Here is a 24,323-nt window from a genome sequence, read left to right as displayed (position 1 = left end):
ATAATTATTAAAAAATACCCCACTGAAAAGAGAAGGATGGAAAAGAGCATAACGTGTTAGTAAAATTTCTGTTAACTAAGCAAACTTTTTTTTTTTTTTCCAAGACAGAGTATCGCTCTGTCACCTGGGCTGGAGTGCAGTGGCATGATCTTGGCTCACTGTAGCCTCTGCCTCCCAGGTTCAAGCAATTCTCCTGCCTCAGCCTCCTGAGTAGCTGGGATTACAGGAGCCCACCACCACACATGGCTAATTTTTTGTATTTTAATAGAGACGGGGTTTCACTATGTTGGCCAGGGGGGTCTCGAACACCTGACCTCGTGATCCACCTGCCTTGGCCTCCCAATGTGCTGGAATTACAGGCATGAGCCACCGTGCCCAGCCCTTTTTTTACTCTTGAGTCTAGTCAAATGTGGGGATTTTCCTGTTGAATATAGAATTTGGCCAGAGGACATACTAGCTTTCAGTCCCACCATCTTTTAGCCTGTTTGCTTATGCTGTAGGCGGGAAGTGCCTGGTGTCTAAATTCTATTTTTCCAATATTGAAGCCCATTATGCTTATATTTTAACCCCTACAAGAGCGAAAGTTTCTGATTACAGTTCTCCTGGTGGTGATTTTTCCCTTCTGCTAAATATTTCTTCAAAAAAGAAGAAAATAGCAATTTCCCCATAGTCTGGTAGATCCCATGACTATTTCTACCCTATGAAAAAGTAAATCGTGAAAGTACTACTAACTTTTACTTTCCCTTTTCCACCTCTGCTGCTTAGATACCTTAGGGTCACTTAACACAATTATAATGCAAAATTAATTACTAAGATTTGATTATATTAAATTGCCAGATAGTTTCACTGACCCAGAACCAAACTGGTTTTTCTACCAGAATTTTCCTCCCTGTTTCTAATACCTAAAAAAAAAAAAAAAAAAAAAAGAAACATATAAAGACTATAAATGCTAAGCAGCACAATTTTCTCCACAAACGGTACCCTCTTACCCATTAATTTGCTTCCAGCTGAGAGAAAAATGTAGCAGGGACAGGGAGACCCCTGAGAGCTAGAGGGAGGGAGAAGAAGTGACTGCAAAGAGAAAGGGAGCTGTTTGGAGATGTGCGTGTGCCAGAGACAAACTTCCTATTGCATAAGCTTGCTTCTGGCCAAGCCAGGCCTTGAGGACAAGGCCCTCTTTAATCACCACATTTAACCTCGGATGACCTTGGTTTGGGGAGACACAGTAATGTATTGATATATATTTGGAGCAGAGGGTTAATTTTAATTTAGCTTTTCTGCACTTAATTTTTATTTTCTATCTGCCATGTAGGCAAAGCCCTTGCAATAATAAACTAGAAATAAAATAAAGCCTTGCAATAATAAATAATAAAATAATAAAAATAATAAACAGCTGCAGCTTTTGGTACAAAAATCGAGGTTTGAAAAAGATATTCTAGCTATAGACTTGGAAGGGTTTTTCTTTTTTTCTCTTGTTTCCATAATATTTTTGATGTAGTGGCTGATTCATCTATATTTTGCACTTACATCCTGTAAAGATTTTTCTGTTGACTCATTTGAGGAGTAAAAACTCCCCAATTTTTTTTCAAGAATATAATCCCAAAAGGGTAATTACCTGTTCCCTGTAGTGATGGGAACATTTTCTAGTCTCATAAGCAGAGACTGCAGAGCACAGCCAATGAACAATGAATAACTGTTAATAAGGATAAAACCATAAATAAGCAAAATTAAAGTGTGATTCATTATAAATTATAATGGTGGACATGTTACCAAGAAGAAACAAGTGAATTACTCATGTAATATATTTTAAAATGATAAGAAAACCATTCATTGGTACAGAACTCTTCCTCAGCTCAGATTAAATGAAGATTTAAGTGCAGTTAAGTGTATACACGTGCACTAGAGAGTAGACAGAATCTTCTTGCCAACTGCTTCATACTAATAAGGACACTGAGGTCACTGAGGAATTCACTGAGACTCTGTCTACGCAAGGGCTCAGAGTCATCAGTTTTGACACAGTTCCTTACAAATCTGTTTTCACTATCATGTAGGAATAATCATAATTTTATAAAATCAGTATGGTCTACCTTATAACTTTTGCAACCCAATAAGCATCCCCCCAATTCCCCCACTTCCTCAGCAGATACTGTTAAGGTAAAGCTTCTGTTTGCCTAGCCTTCTAAGGTTAATCTAATCAACACTGAATTATGTATTGACTTACTTCTTCAAGGCACCAAACCTATTTTCCATCAAGAGAATAGGAGAATGATGTACCAGAAAGCATACTGCAGACCAGAGGACTGACTCAACGTTTTAGCATGATATGGGATAAAATACAGCCTAAGAAAGTGCAGGCAAGGAGGAAACATATGGATGTGAAATATATCTTGTCTGGAAACACAAATTTAAAGTATTCCCTTCCATAATCTCTGATCAAGACGACAGAATGAGTTTACTTGGAAGCAACATCCTACCCACAAGAAAACCACCCTCTGCCCTCCACAGCATCACAGACAGAATGTTTATTTTAATAAATGTATACTTAAAAGTGTTAAAGAAAAAAAGTATTCAAAGATGCTAGTTAAAGCATGCTAAAGAAGACTTTATTCAGGAACACTGCAATAGGTGTAAGAACCATGGCAAGGGGATTTTGCAGTGGAGGAGAGAGATTGGGTTCAACTCTGAATACAACATAGGCAAGTGGGAATTTATAGCCAAGAAGCCGGGTAGGGCTCAGTGATAAAAAAATTACTAAGAGGAAACATTAAGGTTGAGGGGGATTCTGGTGAAATTGACCTAACAGGATTCTTGCTGAAGATGGACCAGGATGATCAGATATCTCCTGCTGGATGGCGGAGTTTGAGGAACCTGATCAAGCTATTGAGGGTGATAGGATATGCAGGGTGGGGAGTTCTTGCTAAACTGACTTAGCAGGGCTCTTGCCAAAATCGAATTTTACAAGGAAGAGCATAGATGGGCCTAGGAGAAGGTTCAGGAGACTGACTAAAGTTTGGTCAAGCAAAGCATCTTTGTCAAAAGACACCTCCAAGTTCCAAAATGAGAAGTTTAAAATGGCATTTAAAATATGTCTGTATGTACACATGGAGAAATAAGAAACATGATAAATTTATATATTTTCTTGTAGAGAAGTTTGTGATGCGTTAACTAAAAAATAGTAAATTGTAGATTCACTTTTATAATTCTATTTCACAGAAAACAAACTCAAAAATCAATCTGTGTTTGTGTGTGTGATGAGCAAATTATATAGGCTAGATTATATTATATAATTTGTGAAATGATGCATGTTGGTCACTTAACATGTTAGCCTTAGATGGCAGAGACAGAATATAGAGATAAAATAGTTTTTTGACTTTTAAAAAGAGACAGGGTCTTGCTGTGTTGTCCAGGATAACTGGAACCCCTAGACTCAAGTAATCCTCCTCTCTTAGGTTCCTAAGTAGCTGGGACCACAGGCATGTGCCAGGAAAAAAATTTTTTTTAAAATATAACTTTGTATAATCTCAGTTATTACAACTAGCCTGTATCATTTTTATAGTTTGAAAATCCCCAAATTAAGGAAAATAAAAAAAACTACACAACTAAGTTTTACGTAGTTTCTAGATTCAGCAGTAAATTTCATACTGATTCAGGATTCATTTGTAAATTTTCCAAATTTCATCTATTTATAAAAATATTAAATATTCATTTAAGAAATATTGAACAACACAGAAAATCACACAAACCCAAAGGAAATAGGTAACATCAATAATTCCAACTCTTGGAAATAAATATTATGAATATATTTTGGTGTAATTATTTCTGGTCTTTTTTTTTTTCTGCATGTGCTATGTGTGTGTTTGTATATTTAAAACAAAAATTTAAAAAAAATACTGTCTATACCCCACTGTTTTTGAAGCCCAACAAAGGTTTTCCAAAAAATCACATATCCTTCTTTAGCAGCAGTGTAGTGACTATACTGTACACTATAAGGGCAAGGATTATATTTGACTAAAATGAAACGGTGATTTAAACACAAAAGTAGGCAGTTCAGGGATGGTATGGTGGTTCCTTGATGTGAAGGCTGACTACGTAATTGTGGGACCCAGTGCAAAATGAAAAAGTGGGGGCCCCTGTTCAAAAATTTTAAAAATGTTTAATTAAGAGTACTGAAATATAGGCTGGGCATGGTGGCTCAAGCCTGTAATCCTGGCACTTTGGGAGGCCTACGCGGGCAGATCACCTGAGGTCAGGAGTTCAAGACTGGCCTGGTGAACATGGTGAAAGCCCGTCTTTACAAAAATACAAAAATTAGCTGGGCATGATGGTGGGTGCCTGTAATCCCAGCTACTCAGGAGGCTGAGGCAGCAGAATCGCTTGAACCCGGGAGGCAGAGGTTGCAGTGAGCCGAGATTACACCACTGCACTCCAGCCTGGGTGACAGAGTGAGACTCTGTCTCAAAACAAACAAACAAAAAACGAGTACTGAAATATAAAGATTTTTCTTTTCTGCTGAGACCTCTCTCTTGACTTGCCCTGGTGTTTTAAAAAATTTCCTATTTTAAGGTTGTTCTAAGTAACAAAAAATACATAAAAACTTAAACTGATAGCATGAATTTTACCCTTCATCTTTATATTAAGCAATGCTAGTTTTAAATGCAAACATAAGAACATTTAATGTGTGTACTTGAGATCACTGAAATCACACAATTCATATTTTATAGGATGTGTGTGCATTTGTACTTTGTTCTTAACCAGAAGAATGAAAATGTTGCCCAAAATGAAATTAACTGTTTTTATTTCACTTCTTGATACGAGCACCTTCTACCAACACTCTCTACCTTTGGCTTACTGATGAGTAAGGAAGGACTGAAATTAAAAGGAACTATGGGCTGTTTTCCCTTTTCCTTCTATGCTATTATTTTCAGGGTAAGTTGTTGACTACTACAGGGAAGTAACGTAAGTAAGAAATGACACAACAGGATTCCTTGATTGTGTATGTTTCTAGAAATGCCACTGCCTTCTTTCTGCATAGCAAGTTCTAGTTCAGATGGGAATTGTGGCCTCTTGGGGCCATCAGTACTCCAATTAATTAGTCATAGATCTAACACATTCTCCTTGTACACTCTGAGTCTCACTGAACTCCCACTCACTGTGGGGCCTCCGGAATTCAGAGCTCATGGGGCTACATGCAAATAGGGCAACAAGAAACAGCAGATGTGCTGATTGTGTGTAACTTCTCTTCTCACATTCATGCTTCCTTGTTCTACTAGACTTTATGTAGAAAGCACAAACTCAGGCTGGGTGTGGTGACTCATGCCTGCAATCACAGCACTTTAGGAGGCCAAGGCAGGCGGATCACTTGAGCTCAGGCGTTTGAGACCAGCCTGGGCAATGTGTCAAAACCCTGTGTCTACAAGAAATGAACAAAACAAAACAAAACAAAAATGGACGTGGAGGTGCATGCCTGTAGTCCCAGCTACTTTGGAGACTGAGGAGAGAGGATCACTTGAGCTCAGGAGGCAGAGGCTGCAGTAAGACTGCACTGCAGCCTGGGCAATAGAGGGAAATCCAGTCTCAAAAAACAAAACAAAACCAAAAAATACAATGTCAAAGATGACAGTTATTAAGAATTTAAGGTAGCAATAATAGAGCATTGAACCACATGTGAGGCCCTTCTGAGCAGAGGTCCTTGTATGACTGCACACTCCAAATCTTCCAGGATTTGGTCTTCTTTTATCTTTTTCCTCCTTCGTATGAGGGTCTCCAACCTCAAGGTCACTTCATGGTCCAAGCTGACTGTTGAAGTTCAACATCAGCAAAAGGGGTGCAAAGGAGTCTCCCCTTTAGGCTGAATCAGCTTCCTCGAGGGAGACTTCGAAGAAGCCTGGCTCTGCTTCCATCTCATTAGCCAGAACTTAGTCATGGGACTACACTTAACTCGAAGGACAGCTGGAAAATGTAGTCTTTTTGCTGCATACATGGCCACCTAGCAAGAAATAAGGCTGTTACTAAGAAATAAAGGTGAATGGATATGGGTAGGCAACCAACAGTCCCTGCCATACCAACCGAAAAAAATATGTAAGCAAACTTTAATTTTTATTTACATAGGTTGTATCTGATTTTTCACCATTATCAACATTACTTCCAAACTTTTCAATTGTGTCTTGCTCTAAATTTTTAAAAAACACATCCCTAAATAACAAGTACACTTCTTTGGAATAATTTTCTGTTTATTAAATCAAATTATATAATATGTATTTAATTAAGGTTGCAACAATAACAGTTGAGTTCTTTTTAAAAAGGAGGGCAATTGAATGTTTATATTGATATTTGGTCCTGACATAAATCCTTGTGGATCAAGGAATAGATGGCTAAGATAAAGATACGTTAAATTATTATTTTCTTTCTCTCTCTCTCTCTTTCTTTTCTTTCTTTCTCTTTCTTTTCTTTCTTTCTTTCGCTCGCTCGCTCGCTCTCTCTCTCTTTCTTTCTTTCTTTCTTTCTTTCTTTCTTTCTTTCTTTCTTTCTTTCTTTCTTCTTTCCTTTCTTTCTTCTTTTTTGAGACAGTCTCCCTCTGTCACCCAGCTGGAGTGCGGTGGCACAATCTTGGCTCACTGCAACCTCTGTTTCCTGGGTTCAAGTGATTCTCATGCCTCAGCCTCCCGAGTAGCTGGGATTACAGGCACATGCCACCACACCCAGCTAATTGTTTTGTATTTTTAGTAGAGATGGAGTTTCGCCATATTGGTCAGGCTTGTCTCAAACTCCTTACCTCAAGTGATCTGCCTGCCTTGGCCTCCCAAAGTGCTGGGATTTCAGGCCTAAGCCACCATGCCTGGCCTAAATTATGATTTTCTGTTCCTGTACAGTGTTGCTAATTAATGTGTGACTACATTACATAAAGCAAAAGTGATATAAGCAGCTTCTAAAGGTTGCTGATGTATTTGTTTATTTATTTATTTATTTTTGAGATGGAGTCTCGCTCTGTTGCCCAGGCTGGAGTGCAGTGGCCAGATCTCAGCTCACTGCAAGCTCCGCCTCCCGGGTGTATGCCATTCTCCTGCCTCAGCCTCCCGAGTAGCTGGGACTACAGGCACCCGCCACCACACCCGGCTAATTTTTTGTATTTTTTAGTAGAGACAGGGTTTCACCGCGTTAGCCAGGATGGTCTCGATCTCCTGACCTCGTGATCCGCCCGTCTCGGCCTCCCAAAGTGCTGGGATTACAGGCTTGAGCCACCACGCCCGGCAGGTTGCTGATTTTTTAAAGATCATTTATGTCTACCTAAATCAATCTACTGCCAATATCTGGATGCATTGTATCATCTTGCATTAATGTTGTCTACTTGAAGCATTCCAGATAACTAAATTTAAATGAGAAATAGCTATTGTTCATTTCTGCATTAGCATTTTACATGGCACATAATCAAGCTGTTCTTTAATTGGTGAAAACTAGTTCTCTGTCTGGTGTTAGTAACTCAAGGCTGAAATAATTTGAATTTTCTTAGCTCATTTTTATGTTTCTCACATCTTTGCCAGGCTTATCAAATTATTTCCATGTGAAATGAAAAAAGACTTTACTAGCCTCCACAACATTTTTATTTCAAGTAAATAACTGTGAAAGAATTTACTTATTCCGACCAGTTTTTAAAATTTGTTTTTAAATTACAAGAACTTGTAGTTTATTAAACAGAACAATTTCTGCATATTTAGATTCTAATGTGAGATTTTTCTGAATGAATTTGGCACAATTCGATTTCAAAAATGGAACCATTAAAATCTGAGTATTATGAGCAAACTGTTATTTATAGAGTATAGTTCTACATATTCTGACATTTTGTCTTTCACATATAAATATCTGGGTACATGCACATCTGAGTGTATAAAATTAAACTACCTGAACACCTTTAAAAAATTAGAATAAAACGTAAAAATGTCTATAAAAAGAAATTCATTAGAGATTTCAAAATATCCGTAAGTGCTAAATAAGGTTTCCAGAAATCAGTGATTATGCTGAAACGTGTCACAAGGGGAACTGTTAACAAGTGTTACTTTGCCAATGGTAGGAAGATTGCCAACCTTTAATTGGCTTTAAAGTTGGTGTTCTATCAATGGTGTATTGTAAAAGGTAATAATGCCCACATTTATTATTTAAGCCTGAAATGGGAACTCTAGATTTGACTAAAGGTGGCACTGTGCACTACTCCTTCTAATTAAAAATATTCAAATGCCCACATTTTAAATTTGATTAAGATGCACATTATCATGCTTTTCATTAACAACAACAAAACAAAAGATGTTTGTCTACAGTTTATAATACGCAATGACCAGCCAACCTTCCCTTTTGGTTTGCTGTTCATTAACTCTTTTGTTCTAAGGAAAATGCTGAAAATAGCTGTTGGTAGGTTGATAGGAAAGTACAATTTTATTGAATGAAACCCAAATTTGGCATGCCATCTTTCTTTGTATTCTGCAAAGGTCGGGGAGGCTCCTCATTAATAAATGCAAATGAGGGATTATCTTATCTTGCAGAATAAATAATGCTGTATCCATTGGTTTCTGGATTTCTAACCATGAATTACCATATAATGACCCAGAACCTAGGACAGCACACAAGAGCTCTTGAATAACAATTATGAACAAATAAATATGAGGAAAAACTAGTCAAACCATTAAGAGGAAAAATTCTAACAGAAAGATCACTTTCAATATGTGTGAGGCTTCAGACAGTAGGAAAAAGATCCACTGAAGGTTTTTGAGGGAAATCAGCTGAATGTTGAATACCAACATTCACCTGATTAACCTCGAAGTTTTGTTCTGCCGACTTGAATAGCTTTGTGGATTAGGGATAGTTTACAATTTTTCTGACTCTGGCACATTACATATTCATCAGACTATCATTCTATACCAGGAGTGTGTCTTTTTTTTTTTTTGAAATGGAATCTCAATCTGTCACCCAGGCTGGAGTGCAGTGGCGCAATCTCAGCTCACTGCAACCTCCACCTCCCAGGTTCAAGCAATTCTCTGCCTCAGCCTCCCGAGTAGCTGGGATTATAGGCACCTGCCACTAGGCCCAGGTAACTTTTGTATTTTCAGTAGAGAAAGGGTTTCACCATGTTGGCCAGGCTGGTCTTGAACTCCTGACCTCGTGATCTGCCCGCCTCAGCTTCCCAAAGTGCTGGGATTAAAGGCATGAGCCACCGCTCCCAGCCACCATGTGTCTTTTAGCCCTCTCCTCTTCCTTCCACCCCATGTGACATTCACATCCTCCATATTTTAGCTCACTGGCCATAAGAAAGATGCAAGGCACATGGAGTGACGATAGCTACAAGACCCCTGTGGCAGACCTCATTGGCTGCCTTCCCAAGGTCTCCTTCCTTGTGGGCAGGGCCATCTATATTCTATAACAGAGACAGAAAATATCCAGTACTTCCATTCCTAGCTTCCCTGTGACCCCAGTTCTGGTTTATTATGTGAGGTGAAGTCTGCTGAGAATTTCTGGAAAGAAGAAAAGAAAGAAAAGTTTCTCCCCACCTCACATCCCCAGGCTTTCTGTTTTTAATGTGATTGTGTAAAAGATGTGATGTTTGGAGCCCAGAAGACAAAGAGGATCACGCTCAAGATAACGGATAAAAGCCAACTTACGGTCTGTTACCCAGGCTGTCACCTGGGTGGAGTACAGTGGCTTAATCATAGCTCACTGCAACCTCAAACTCCTGGGCTCAAGTGATCCTCCTGCCTCAGCCTCCTGAGTAGCTAGGACTAAAGGCGTGTACCAAAAAATAAGCTATCTTTTAACGCCGCTTGTTAATTGATTTTTTTACTTGCATCCAAAAGCATCTTAACTAATACCACTAAATCAATATAGTTTTCTAATACAAACAGACTGACTCATGATGACTTAAGTTGTCTTTCAGACAGTGCATAGTATCTACTTGGTCATTTCTGAATCCAATTTTTATGCAGCTATAGAAAAGTAGCTATCAATCAAAGGTATGCATCTAATAAGTTGAGATTTAGATATAATCTACATAGAGGGCCAGGTGTGGGTGTGGTCACTCACGCCTGTAATCCTAACACTTTGGGGGACCAAGGTGGGAGGATCACTTGAGGCTAGGAGTTCAAGACCAGGCTGGGCAACATAGTGAACCTCTGTTTCTATAAAAACCAAAAAAATTTAGCCAGGTATGGTGGTGCACACTGGTAGTCCCAGCTACTTGGGAGGCTGAGGTGGGAGCATCACTTGAGCCCAGGAATTCAAGGTTACAGTAAACTATGATTGCATCACTGTACTCCAGCCTGGGCAACAGGGTAAGACCCCATCTCTTGAGAAAGAGAAAGCCTAGATAGAACAAGAGTCTGTGAAAATTACTTATCCTTCATGACAAAATTCACTCATCCTCAACATTAACGCATTTTTTCTCCCTAGATTCTTCTATAAACATAAGGCAGAATGCCTGTGAACATAAAAATGTCTTTTCCAGAAAAGGTGGATTTAAAGAAGTCTTTTTAATACAATGTCTTGTGGAATGTAAAATATGAAAAGATGAAAATCATAGCCACTAAGAGCTAAAAGTAATGATAATTTTAAAAGAAAAACAAAATTGACTTTAATATTTTGTTCATGCAACTCATTCTCATATAATCACAAACTATGAAATAAAAATCTAAGTATTTAAACCTGAGGTTTTGAGGTCATCTCAGGAACATTAGCAAACGCTAAAGGAATCTTTTGCATTTATTCTCAGCTAGAAAAAATTGTCAAAAATTTTTCTATATCCTGTAAGCATCACAATTATTCATTAGTCAGAAGAATAGACATGTGGAAAGGATACTAAATATGTTTGAGAATTGGCAAATCTCTGTGCTGGGATTAACACTGAATTAATGGGAGCTCAAATATAAAATATTGACTAAATCACCTCATATTGTAGTCTCTCCCTTCATAGCCTATTCTATGATATGGAAACAATATTATTGACAGTTCCTGAATGTCCCCTGTGAGCTTGGAAAATTTCCCATCATGGCTGCGTGTGGTGGGTCACACCTGGAATCCCAGCACTTTGGGAGGGCAAGGCGGGTCGATCACTTGAAGTCAGGAGGCGAGCCTGACCAATATGGTGAAACCCAGTCTCTACTAAAAATACAAAAATTAGCCAGGTGTGGTGGTGGGTGCCTGTAATCCCAGCTACTCGGGAGACAGAGGCAGGAGAATTGCTTAAACCTTGGATTCAAATGGGTTCATTTATGCCACTACACTCCAGCCTCGGCTACAAAGGGAGACTCCATCTAAAAGAAAAAAAGAAAGAAAGAAAGAAAATTTCATGCACGCTGAAGGTTAACCCCAAGCAATTTACAACCTGATATCAGTTAGGATTTGGCTAGTTGTTGGCAACATAGACTGAAGTTATAGTAGCTTAAACATACTGTTTATTATCTATCATAAAATAAGTCCAGACATGGCAGTTTAGGGCTGATGTAAAGACTTCACAAAGTCATCAGGGACCCAAGCACTGCTATCCTTGTTGCATGGCTTCTGTCCTTATTCCAGCCATCATATCTACATTCTAGCAGGAAGCAGAATGAAGGGAGTGGGAGGAAAAGGGAACAAATAGGGTAATTGCAATGAAGACACCTTTTCAGAAAAGAGGAGAATGTGAAATATACAGTGAAGAAATCTTTAGTTACTAGTGTCGTTCCACCATTGATTTCTTGGTTTTGACAAATGTACCATGCCGAGGTAAGATGTTAATATTAGGGGTAGCTTGTTGAAAGGTAGAAGGGAACTTTTTTATATAGTGGTAAAACTCACCATTTTTAAGTGTGCAATTCAGTAATTCAGTGGAATCAGTGCCTTCACAATCTTATGTACAGTGTTATGCACAATCACCACTGTCCAACTCCAGAATATTTTTGTAACCCCAAAAGGGAGCCCTGTACTCATTAAGTACTCTCCACTCTCTCTTCTCCCCAGCCCCTGGCAAACCACTAATCCATTTTCTGTCTCTGTGGATTTGCCTGTCCTAGATATTTTGTGTAAATGGAATTATACAATACGTGGGTTTTAGAGAGTAGTCAGAAGACTGGCTTATTTCACTTAGCATGTTTTCAAGGTACAGGAATTCTTTGTACTATGTCTTTTCAACTTTTCTGTAAATCTAAAATTATTTCAAAATAAAAAGTTTATTTAAAAAAACTTATGGTCTGTTTTCTTCTATATGTTCTCTTTGCTCGTGACTATAGTCAAAGATCAGGCTACATTTGTATATGCTGAAGCCATCATATTCATATTCCAGACAGGAAGCAGGAGTGGGAGTTGCAGGACACATGGGATCATTCAGCAACTTCTGCTTACATCATGGCTGGGGAGTTGTAGGGTTTTAGCTGGGCACACTGCTGCCTGGATAAAACAGTGATCCTATTCCTCACTAAAGAAGAAGGTTAGAATGGATATTGGGTAGGCAACTAGCAGTCTGCCACAGACCTCCAACAAAACTCCTCATGGCAATGAAAATTTGAAGCAAGTTTGGTTGCTTGAAGTTGTTTGCTCTAGGGAGGAACAGCATGAAACTTGAAGTCTGTCTGAAACCCGGCTTTGATACTATCTTTGTTATTTACCAGCTATGTGGCCTCAGGAAAGCTGATATCCAAACCCTAATTTTCTCTTGCATAAATGCAGAAAATAAAATATGCTCAGTACTTGTTAGAGTGCCTGGCCATCATCATCATCATCATCATCATCGATGCCTTATCTCCCAGTCCAGGAAATTTTCTATTACAATATTTTGCCCCCTTTTTTCTTCTTTTTTTTTGGCAGGGTCTCACTCTGTCGCCCAGGCTGGGGTACATAGGCACAATCTCGGCGCACTGTAACCTTTGCTTCCTGGGTTCAAGTAATTCTCCCACCTCAGCCTCTTGAGTAGCTGGGACTATAGGTGTGTGCCACCACACTCGGTTAATTTTTGGTAGAGACAGGGTTTCACCATGTTGGCCAGGCTGGTTTCAAACTCCTGACCTTAAGTGATCTGCCCGCCACGGCCTCCCAAAATGCTAAGATTACAGGCATGAGTCACCATGCCTGGCCAATATTCTGCCTCTTTTAAGATTCTTTTTTGGTTTTGTTTTTTAATACATTTTTTAAAAAATTAAAAAGTAAATAAATTTTTAAAAAATAAAAATAAAATAAAATATGCTTAGCAAGAAGATTAACTGTAATAATAAGTGGGAGCTATTTCATATTTATCTGATGAGAAGTGATTTTAAAAGATAAGATCCAGGGCTGGAGCAGGACTTGGAGGGGTTTCATAGGCACAGCAGCATTGATGTTGAAAACAGGAGCTAACTGGTTCTCATGGGTTTCAAAATTTTCTCCAATAGGCTGCTGACTAGCAGTGCCAACAGGTATACTTGTATCCTTATGGGAGATCTCAAAGGCTCTTCTGCCATAGTTCTCCATGATGGTTACTTTTATGTGTTATTTTGGCTGGGCCACAGTGCCCAAATATGTGGATTATTCAGGATGTTTCTATGAGAGTGTTTTTGGATGAGATTAACTTTAAATCGGTGGACTTTGAGTAAAGCAGATTACTTTCCCTAATGTGGATGGGCCTCATCCAATCAATTGAAGAAGACCTGACTACAACAAAAGGCTGACATCCACCACCCCCAGAGGGAGTTCTAGTGGCATACGGCCTTCACACTTGAACTGCAGATTTGGGGTTTAACAGTCTCGGTAATTGCTTGAGCCAATTCCTTAAAATAAATCTCTCTTTCTTTATATATGTATACACACACACACACACACACACACCATCCCCTATTGGTTCTATTTATCTGGATAACCCTGACTAATATATTATCTGACAGAAAACCTAGGGGTTAATTTCACTGTAGTCTCTTTTAGCCTAGATCCCTTAGTAAAACTGACCCTTTTTAAGATGTGTCTTAAAACGTCACTGTATCTGAGGAAAGCACAGGATAATGACCCAATACCAACAAGATTGGTTACAATGAGGCTCTGTTTGGATGATTAAGTGGGGAGAGAATTAACTCTTAGCTGGGTATAAATGTGCATTGCCTATTCCAACCATGTTTATGATAGACAAGGTCTTTACACATAAAGTAGGGGCTATATAAACACAGTGTTGTAGTGACTATGTGTTTTACTCATATTACTTTTCCATATTGAGCTGGTGATTTTCTGGAATGCTTATTAATGTGCATATTAATTGCATTTCTAAAAGCCTTTTGCAGCTTTTAAAACACAATTTATTAGCAAATATAGTTCACAACCACAAACTCTTACTACTTTCCAACTGTGAATGCATCAATTCATCATTCCTTGATACTTTTTCATCGTACATTTCAAAAGTGCATTTTCAATGTTTGGCTGGAAAAACTTCAAGTTGGCACTGAAAACAAATTATTGAGCATGAATGTGATTTTCCTATTCCAAAATATAAAATTATACATGTAATGGTGACCCACTTACACAGGTAAACTAGAGTTTTATGTAAGTAACCGAGAAAGAAGAGATATTTATGTTATGATTTTTCTAGTGTTGAATAAGAATTTTATGACTAGGCATGAGCCTTTTCAATATAAAGTAATAATTATTTTTCCACTAAAGATAATATGTGGCTTGTGCATTCAGATATTTTTGATCACATAAAGTATACTGCTTTATTTTTAGCTTTTGCATTCTAAAGAACTGAAATAGTTTTAGGAACGCTGTCATTAATCTTCACAACATTCCCTTTGAGCTATAATGGGAATCAGTCATTATCTTTGGGTAACATAAGGATGAGATAATATAGATGTATATTTATTAATATTAATATAAGTATTAATATGCTGTATGCAGAATACACACATGCTCTGAGTATGTCCAGTTCTTAACATTTTTACTTAGACATGGGTTAAGTAACAGAGCCTAGTAAATGAACATCTTTCATGAAATCTTTACCATCCATATCTCACATGCGTATGAAGGTCTAAAGACATTTAGTCTTGGCTGGGCACAGTGGCTCACGCCAGTAATCTCAGCACTTTGGGAGGCAGGCAGATGGATCACTTGAGGTCAGGAGTTCAAGACCAGCCTGGCCAACATGGCGAAATCCCATCTCTACTAAAAATACAAAAATTAGCCCAGTGTGGTGGCAGGCGCCTGTAATTCCAGCTACTTGGGAGGCTGAGGCAGGAGGATCGCTAGAACCCGAAAGGCAGAGGTTATAGTGAGTGGAGATCATGCCACTGCACTCCAGTCTGGGTAAAAGAGCAAGACTCCATCTCAAAAATAAATAAATAGAGACATTTAGTCTTGATTACATTTGTATTAAACACACACACAAAACAGTACTGTATTTTTCCTATGCATATAATGCATGGAAATAATCTGGAAGGATGCATATTTAACTAATAACAGCAAACACCTGTGGAAAAGTAGTGCTTGCATCAGGATGGAAGTGGTGTTCTAAGAGACTTTAGTTTTCTCTATTACATATATAAACTCCCGGCCTCAAGTGATCCCTCTGCCTCAGCCTCTTGAGTGGCTGGGACTGCAGGTGTGTGCCACCACACACCCAGCTGTTTTTTACAAGAAGCTAAGTTATGTGTTGTTTTAGGAATTAATTTTAAAAACTTTTTCCATCCCACCCAGCATGAGGCAGGAAAATAGGGTCTGGAGGCAGGGAACCTAAGGCTGATTCATGCTGACTTCCTAGAACTGAATGAAAAGGAAAACTCCAACTTTGCACACCCAAGTAACAAAAGGATCAGAGGCTACTTCCTTTGCAATACCCCCCACCTTCTGTGTTGCAGATGAAAAAAGGAAAGTACCTCTGATTGGTAACCTCCTGCAACCAATCAGACATTTGCATAGGGTACAACTTTGTAACTTCCCTTCAGTCTCTGACTGGTTGCCTTGTGCCAGAAAATTCTGTAACCAGTGCTCTTGAGCTGCTTGCTGGAGCCTGCTCCCACTCTGTGGAGTGTACTTTTATTTTAATGAATCTATGCTTTTGTTGGTTGCTTTGTTTGTGCGTTTGTCCAATTCTTTGTTTAAAACACCAAGAACCTGGACATCTTCCACCAGTAACAACCAGGCAGGCATAATAAAACTAATTCGTAAAATGAAACTGCTGGGCTGTTTTTCCTCTTTGCAAGACAGAATTGCAAACAGTATTTGTCATGCCCATCACCTGGGTCCCTATAATCCTATATCACCACTTTTGACCCTGGCCACCCAGTATCCGGTTTTAGAGACTCTTCTTACCACGAAGGAATGGGTTTTGTGGAAAATTGTACATGAGGCTCCTTTATACATATATGATGGCTGAGAAAGAATAAGTAACACATGCATCCCTTAAAGCTGTGTTTGCAGGTTTAAGTAACAATTATTTATTCAAAGCCTATTTGGTATCTAGGACCAGTGTAAACATTGAACATATAAACATGCATAAATGTGTTCTTGCTTTTAAGGAAAGATGGAAGGAGTGGGCAGACATAAATAAAAGAATGAAAATATAGTGAGAGGAAAGCTAATGGAAGTCTGGGCTAAGTGCTTGGGCAACACAGAGGATGAGGTAACTAGTAGCGCAGAGGATAAAGGTGAAGAATGAATCAAGGAAGACTCATAGTGATATGTAAGTTGATTCTTGAAGCAAGAGTAGGTGTGTGCTAGGGAAACAAGAGGAAAATGAGCATAACCAGTCAAAAGAATTGTTAGATTCTCTAATCAAAGATCACTAGGAGTACCTGTTGATTGTCCAAAGCTAGGTTTATTACGCATACCGAGCAAAGCAGAGCACGACTGTGATGGTGTCCCAAAACAAAGGAGTCAGGGAAGGGTACTTGGGTCGGGGCTGCAGTTAATCATCAGGTGGTTTTAGGTGGCAGATAGTAAGTGTGGTCTCAGCAGGGATTGGTCAGAATATGTAAATGAAGTGGCCTGTTAGAAGAGTCAGTGGTTCCATCTGCACAAGATATGAGTCTGCAAATTTTCAGTTAAGTCAGTTTATCTGTGGTCTCACCTGGAAGATGTGGCTCTGAAGGAGATAAGAGTTAATTTGATCTTAGATTGTGTGTGTGGCACATTGTGGCTTGGTGCAGTTTATCTGTTTTGTGAGTCATAGTGCATTTTCCAAGTTGTATTTCTGTTTCATTTCTAGGATCCATTTGTGCACTTAATATAAGGCCATGATCTGAGTAATATGTCACATGAAAATAATGACTCAGTCTGGATGTCAGCCTCAGGGCCACGGCAGTGATCCATCACAGACAGGTTTTTGTTTCTGATTGCCCAGTAGGTCCATGGCATGGTATGGGGCAGAAGGACCAATCATGGCTCCAGTTGTACGTCAGGAGGGCAAGAACAAATCTGTGAGATTTCTAATGTTGGAGCTGGAGAATTGACTCCAAACAGGTTGTGAAAGTAAGAAAAGCCTGAGATGAAGATCTTGAGCCAGAGTAAGAAAGAACAAACAATAGTGATTTAAGCTGAACAAGTAGGATTCCTAGTGATGTGTTTGCCTATAATACCAGGAATCAAGAAGACTGTCAGAAAAATCACACCCCAGATAAGAACTACACAGTCTCTGAAGTCCTCTTCAAATTCAAAACTTAATGGATCAAAAAGATGAAGGTAGAAAAGGGCAAGGTAGAACCGATGGATGTAAGGATAAACAAATGGTCATAAAATACACACAATTTTGTCAAGTGCAACTTCCTATCTACTCATGCAACATCCCCTCAACGGGTGGTCATCTGCCTTCTGCATGGACAACTTTCAAAGAGTTTATATACTACTTTATAATGTGTCCATTTTGTGTGTGTATGTGTGGGTACAGTTTTAATCATTAATTTAGGTAAAACTGGATTATCTGCCATTTCTGCTCATTATTTCTGCCTTGGGAACTATACAGCACATATCTTACCTTCCACACAATAGAGGCCTGCAAATATTTTAAGAAAGTAACCAATATTATCATCTCCTCAATGTGTTTCTTATTCCTGACGAATGGACCTTTTTTAATAAAGGTCCATTAAAAAAATTTCTTGGCCAGGCATGGTGCCTCAATGCCTGTAATCCCAGTACTTCAGGAGGCTAAGATGGGAGGACTGCTTAAGGCCAAGAGTTTGAAACCAGCTTGGTCAACATAGTGAGACACTGACTCTACCATATTCTACCAAAAAAAAAAAAAAAAAAAAGAAAATTCACTTTTATTCTGATAACTTCTTGTCATGTACATATAGGATTAAATTATAAACATATATGTAAGTTTTGACTTTTATGGTTTTAATATTGATAAATATTTTTAACAGTGAATAAACTTTTTATTTTAGAATAGTATTAGATTGATATAAAAGGTGCAATAATATTACAGCAAGTTCTCACATACCCCACACCTAGTTTCCCCTATTATTTATGTCATTATGGTACATTTGTTACAGCTAATAAACTGATATTATTAACTAAAGTCCATACTTTGTTCACATTGCCTTAGTTTTTACCTAATGTCTAAAAGTCCACTTTTCACATGACAGTTTTCTGGCCTTTATAGTCCTGGTCAAAGCCCCTTCAAATGCTCAGAAATAAACATGATTCTCCAGATGTAATCTTCCCAAAGAAGATCCCTGGTCAGAAACTAGAAAGTGAATGAAAATAAGAAAGAGAGGTTGGGGCCACCCCAAGAAAGGATGTGAGGCTGGGCGCAGTGGCTTTTGCCTGTAATCCCAGCACTTTGGGAGGCCGAGGCAGGCGGATCACCTGAGGTCAGGAGTTAAGACCAGCCTGGCCAACACAGTGGAATCCCATCTCTACTAAAAATACAAAAATTAGTTGGGTGTGGTGGTGGTGCACCTGTTATCCTAGCTACTCTGGAGGCTAAGACAGGAGAATCACTTGAACCCAGGAGGCAGAGGTTGCAGTGAGCCGAGATGGTGCCACTGCACTCCAGCCTGGGCAACAAAGCAAGGCTCCATCTCAAAAAAAAAAAAAAAAAAAAAAAAAAAAAAGGATGTGAGATCAGCATCAAGGAGACTATGTCTTAAAAGCTGTGCACTGTTCATTGATGGATTCATTTATTCCTCCCAACCATTTAGGAGGTAGGAGCTGTCATTGTCTTCATCCTTAAAGAGACTCAGATATGTTCATTGATCTTCCCAGGGTCACAGATGTGTCTGACTCAGAAGTTCATTTCATTGTCTCCCCTAGGTATATTTCAAAGAAAGGATGCCACGTCTCTCTCTCTCTCTCTTTTTTTTTTGAGATGGAGTTTCATTCTTGTTGCCCAGGCTGGAGTACAATGGCGCGAAATTGGTTCACCGCAACCTCCGCCTCCTGGGTTCAAGCGATTCTCCTGCCTCAGCCTCCCGAGTAGCTGGGATTACAGGCATGCGCCACCACGCCCAGCTAATTTTGTATTTTCTAGTACAGATGGGGTTTCTCCATGTTGGTCAGACTGGTCTCGAACTCCTGACCTCAGGTGATCTGCCTGCTTCGGCCTCCCAAAGTGCTGAGATGACAGGCATAAGCCACCAGGCCTCGCCAGTATGCCACGTCTCTTATCCATGAACCACTCATTGTTCATCCAAGATTGTAACATGAAGGGCATTTAGCCATTCTCTGCTGTGAATTCATTCATTTATCAAGTGCTTTAGCTCATGCTATGGGGCAGAAATGACTGCACTTTGCAGAAAGGACTTTGGATAGAAACAAAGGTCAGGCTGGGGCATGTGGCCCCAGCTAGTAAATGTGAGTGTGAAATATCAACACGTTAATGTTAAAGTCAAATTTCTTGCCTTTAACCATCAGACTCCTAAGAACAATAAATGCAGGGAAACTGTGTTCAATTATGATTTGGAGTTGTCAATAAAGATAGATCATAATTAAGAAACCAATAGTACCCAGGTCCATACGTGTGCTATTTGTACTTCTATCTTAAGTGAGTAGGACATTATTAAGATTCAGGGGTAAACAGGTGACTCTTAATGTATATCTCAAGGTTGAGAACCACTGGTTTACTAAGTAGGTTGTACGTGGGTGAGAGACTATGTAAAAGAAAGTCCTGTTTTCTTTTGATATGTATTGTCCACCTAACTGTTGATGTAAAGTAGTTGTGATATCATAAACATGTACTGATGATGTTGGCCACCATTTACTGAGCCTGCGGTGGTGTGGACCAGCCTCTGCATTAAGTGCTTGACATTCATTTTCTAATTTAACCTTCACAAAGACTCTTGTGTGAGATATCCTAATCACAATTCCATAAAGAGTGAATTGAAAATTAGAAAGATTAAGCACTTACTATTAGTAATTTCGTACCGAGCCCAAGTTTGGGCCTGGATTTGTCTGATGCCTGGCTGGCAGTAAAGAGGCTGTGGTTTACCTGGCTCAAGCATGAGCTATATGAGTCGGGGAATGAGTGATGAATGGCTGGCCTTAAGGAGGTTCACCACTAGGGTTTGGAAAATAAAGATATCCTTTAAACATGAAATAGAAATGTTTAGTTAGTTCTGATGTATTAGTCCATTCTTGCACTGCTATAAAGACGTACCTGAGACTGGGTAATATATGAAGAAAAGAGGTGTAATTGACTCACAGTTCCACAGGCTCTACAGGAAGCTTGATTGGGAGGCCTCAGGAAACTTACAATCATGGGCAGAAGGTGAGGGGGAAGTGAGCATGTTCTTACATATTGTAGCAGAACACAGAGAGCAAAGGGGGAAGTGCTGCACATTTTTTTTTTTTCTTCTTGAGATGGAGTTTTGCTCTTGTCGCCCAGTCTGGAGTACAATGGCGTGACCTTGGGTCACTGAAACCTCTGCCTGCTGGGTTCAAGCGATTCTCCTGCCTCAGCCTCCTGAGTAGCTGGGATTACAAGTGCCTGCCAGCATGCCCAGCTAATTTTTTGTATTTTTAGTAGAGATGGGGTTTCACCATGTTGGCCAGGCTGGTCTCAAACTCCTGACTTCAGGTGATCTACCTGCCTCAGCCTACCAAACTGCCGGTATTACAGGCGTGAACCACTGCGCCCAGCCTTGCTACACACTTTTAAACAACCAGATCCTGTGAGAACTCACTCACTATCACAAGAACAGCAAGGGGGAAATCCCCCCCATGATCAAATCACCTCCCACCAGGTTCTTCCTCCAATGTCAGGAATTACAATTTGACGTGAGATTTGGGTGGGGACACAGAGCCAAACCTATCACCTGGGATGTAATATTGTGTCATTATACTAAAGTCCAGATGCCAGGCTAGCACTCTAGGTAAAGAACGCAAGCTTCGCCTTTTTAGCATAACATGAAGCTTTCCACCATACATTGATGAGTTTGATACAGTTTATTCCAACAAACCTATAATATAATTTATTCAATCAACAGGGCAATCAGTTTAAAGGGAAAATAAATAAACTTTACCTACCCATGAGGGTAGGAGGAATGAGAGAAAGAATGGGGAAATTAATACATATAAATGTAGAGAGAAGGAAGGAAGGTGGTGTCTTCCCATGCTGATATCATTAATATTAGTAATAATAATGATGATGATAGTATTTTAGTCAGTTAGAGCTGCTGCAACGAAGTGTCATGGACTGAATGGCTTAGAAACAACAGAGATTTACTTGATGCAGTTCTGGAGGTTGGAAGTCTGAGATCAGGGTGCCAGCATGGTTGGTTCTGGGATGGCCCTTTTCCAGGTTGCAGACTGCCAACTTCTCAATGGATTCTCACAAGGCAGAAAAAGGCCAAGAGAGTTCTCTGAAGACATTATAAGGGCACTAATGCCATTCATGAGGGCTCCATCCTTGTGACATATTACCTCCCAAAGGCCCCTCCTCCTAATATCATCACACTAAGGGCTAGGATTTCAATATATGAATGTAGGGTGTGGAGGGGGGGGATACATTTAGTCCATTATAGATAGGAAACTTTTTTGAATATTTATCATATGCAGGCACTTATGTGAATATTTCATAACTATGAAATAGGTGCTATATGGATGATAAAAAGGTTCAGAGAGGTGAAGTAATTTTCATAAGGTCACTCAGGTCTATCAGACTCAAAAGCTAAGAAACAGTACTATTTCTTTATCCATGCGTGTATCATCTATTATCCAACCAGGATGTCCTTCAAATCTCCCTCTAAGAAGGCATGAAGACTAAGAAGGGTGTGTAGAGAGAGTATGTGGGTGATCTGAGATGCAGTTTCACTGGATGGGATTCTCAGGAGGGTGTGGACACCACTGGTGAGAGCCTAGTGCTGTTTCGTTATTGTAGTGGGGGGAAGTCTATGCTTTCTCAGCCTCACTGTACTTATGAACTTTGTGTTTTCTTTACATTCTTTTGTCTTCAATCATATTCCTTTGGGAAATTCCAGCTTGCTTTGCTGTGCTGAGAGTAACAATGTTCTTTTGTTCATGTCTGAGCCAGAGAGTTTCTCTGCCAAGGGTAGAGGAAAGGATGTGATAGGATGGGGGTGGGCATGGAGTTAACAGTGGATATCAAAGTGTGAGAAGCTTAAAAGGGTGACCCATCTGCACACACACACTCCTGGGTCGTTTTCTCCTCTATGTACCATCGCAAGGGAGAGGGCAATGAAAAATGGCGAACATCTTTCTACTTCAACTTGCTATGTTGTCCCCTCTTGGCTGTAGATGCTCTCTGTAAAACAGGCATCCAGTGGAGCATATGTAGGGTTCTCTGGGGACCCCTATAGGGGTCCTCCCCACTGTTTAGTTCTCTGACTAGAGAGAAGCTAGCCTGATGCTTTTTAAAATCCACCAACCCCCTCTCCTTTCCCTCTTTTCCAGTCCTGCCGCACCTTGATCTTGCGTCCTCTTGCCCACAGGCAGCCCTCTTGGGCGGGGCACCCCCAAGATGGCTCAAGCCTATCTGTCTTTGTCAGGGTCCACTCAGATCCTTGCCAAGCCCAAGAGAAGTCTGACCAATTACTCATACAAAAACAAAACAAAACAAAACAAAACACACAACTGTTTCCACTGACCCATTTGTGTTTTATCAGCTAAGGCTAACATGGTGCCGTCTTTGAGTGCACCTGTCCTCCTACCTCAGCAAGGGAGCAGCCTGCTCCTTAACCATCCACTCTCCCTTCCTTGTTGTCACTCCCTGATTCCTTTTTCCTTATGCTCAAATGGGCACAAAGGATAAGTAATATCAGGGCATAATTATAACTTCAGCTGGGGAATGACTCTCTCCACACAGGCCCTTTCCAAATGTACAAATTTACCAGAGATTCTCTTACTGTCTTCCTCATGTGGCTTGGCTTGGGAATGGAGAAGGAAGAAGCACAAAAGAAGTGTGGTGAAGAGAGGGGACTCACCACATAGCTAAAGGTTTTCTTGAGAATTGTGAGTGGGAAGTACAAGCACCTATTTTCCTCAGTTTTAGGATCTGATGTTCTCAGCTTTGGGGTTTTCCCAGCAATCAAGAGGCGACAGGAAAAATCTTACTTAGCTTTCAGTTATATGTATATTCATGCAACAGCAAAGGTGCAGAAATATGTTTATCTCAATCATAGGGTCGATATGATAATCAAATGAGATAGTCAAAAGGCTAACAGCTCCAGCCCACGGTATCTCTTAAATTAGTGTTAGCCATTCTAGTTCCACAATCCCTTACTTGAAACCTGAAGGGCTGACCATATTCTAAGATTCAGGAGTTTTTGGACTTTAGAATAGTAATTCCATATGTTATAGCACCTCCAGGGAGTCTGGAGCAAAGCCTTCTGATCAAATATTCATATTTCTGCAGTGAAATATATAAATAGTAACAGTAAATGGTTTAAATAGATTTTAAATAGCCTAACATCAGTTCAGGTGATAATTTGCCACTAAATGAGTTCAGACTAGTCCAAGGTTTGGCATTTTGAGATGTGACAAATTGTCAATTTCAAGAGTTCTTTGGATTTCAATATTTCAGATGAAACTTTATGGACTTGTATTAAGAATACAAGGTCTTTGTCTTAGGAACTAAAGCCCAACAAACCAAGTGCTACACTATAGCTTTCCTTACTGACAGTTTCTGTCATTGTGTCATTGACCTGGCCCTTCACAAAATAAACTGTGCTTTGTTTGACCCATTCATATTTTCCTTATCCAGCCTAAAACAATGCCCTTTCTAAGTGCATCAATTGTTCTCCCACTCTGGCAAGAGTAGTTGGCTTCTAGTAGACAAGGCCTCTTGGGTGACTGTAACAGTACAGAGATTTATTAAAGGGTGCCCTGCTGGTTAACAAGCATTCACACAACTCTGAAACATGCCTAAGTTATAAGTAGGGATGGTCAAACACAAGGCTGAGTTCATT

The sequence above is a fragment of the Macaca mulatta genome, chromosome 3, assembly GCF_049350105.2.
Source record: "Macaca mulatta isolate MMU2019108-1 chromosome 3, T2T-MMU8v2.0, whole genome shotgun sequence".
Lineage (NCBI taxonomy): Eukaryota > Metazoa > Chordata > Mammalia > Primates > Cercopithecidae > Macaca > Macaca mulatta.
The sequence above is the reverse complement of the archived record's forward strand: the minus strand, read 5'-3'. Positions refer to the sequence as shown.